This window comes from Populus euphratica, unplaced genomic scaffold (genome assembly GCF_000495115.2).
Source record: "Populus euphratica unplaced genomic scaffold, PopEup_1.0 scaffold5776.1, whole genome shotgun sequence".
NCBI lineage: Eukaryota > Viridiplantae > Streptophyta > Magnoliopsida > Malpighiales > Salicaceae > Populus > Populus euphratica.
Genome location: NW_011505540.1, coordinates 701 through 1,391, shown reverse-complemented (window position 1 = coordinate 1,391; position 691 = coordinate 701). Strand labels below are relative to the sequence as shown.

At 38.1% G+C, this 691-nt stretch overlaps 1 long non-coding RNA gene across 2 annotated transcripts; it reads right to left on the bottom strand.

Annotated features, from left to right (window-relative positions):
• Window positions 1-89: 89 nt before the first annotated feature.
• Window positions 90-691, bottom strand: LOC105120232 (uncharacterized). 2 transcript variants are annotated; one of them, XR_841279.1, is made up of 3 exons: window positions 653-691; window positions 296-383; window positions 90-186 (listed from the first exon to the last, which is right to left on the bottom strand). It is a non-coding gene; the product is annotated as an uncharacterized LOC105120232 (long non-coding RNA). The 2 variants fall into 2 exon arrangements; XR_841278.1 differs by having other exon boundaries at window positions 156-184.

The following is a 691-nucleotide window of genomic DNA, read 5'->3' as shown; positions in this document are numbered from 1 at the left end:
GGAGGAGGAGGAGGAGGAGGTGGTGGAGGAGGTGGAGGTGGAGGTGGAGGTGGAATCTCAATAATACACGTGACAGCTTTACCTAGTTTGCAGTATAATTTTTTCTTGATCGTTTCAGGACAGCAACACACCACAGTGATTGTCACTTTGTTTGCCTTCTTGTCATATATCTGGTTCTGGATTTCTCTTGTTCGTTAATTAATATCATCAAATCCACAAAACTAAGTCACTTCCTTTGGTAATAAAAACAACTCAAACCTAGCACTGTTCTTAAAGAGAAAAAAGAAAGACTCACGAGGGATAGCACACAGTACTCTCTTGATTTTCTTGTGGCATTTTTCGCATCCTAGGTCAACCACCTTAATCTCCATCGTTGTGACTTTCTGTAACAGTAGTAGTTAGTGCATGCATTTCATATAGGACCTCACCATGATTAATCCCAATAGAAAACATAAAAAAACGTCGCCGTGATAAATTTATAGACAGAAAGATTGGGAGAACTCAAAACATGTTCGGACATGGAAGAATCCGCTGTAGAGATTATCAAGAACTTGTACATATATAGGACCTCCACGTAAAAAGAAGAAAAGCCAAATTAATTAAGAGGATGCATTAAAAGATAAATTAACACACACAAATATATATATCATACCGTTTCTACCATGGTTTTGTGTATGCTTTGATCCGGTGA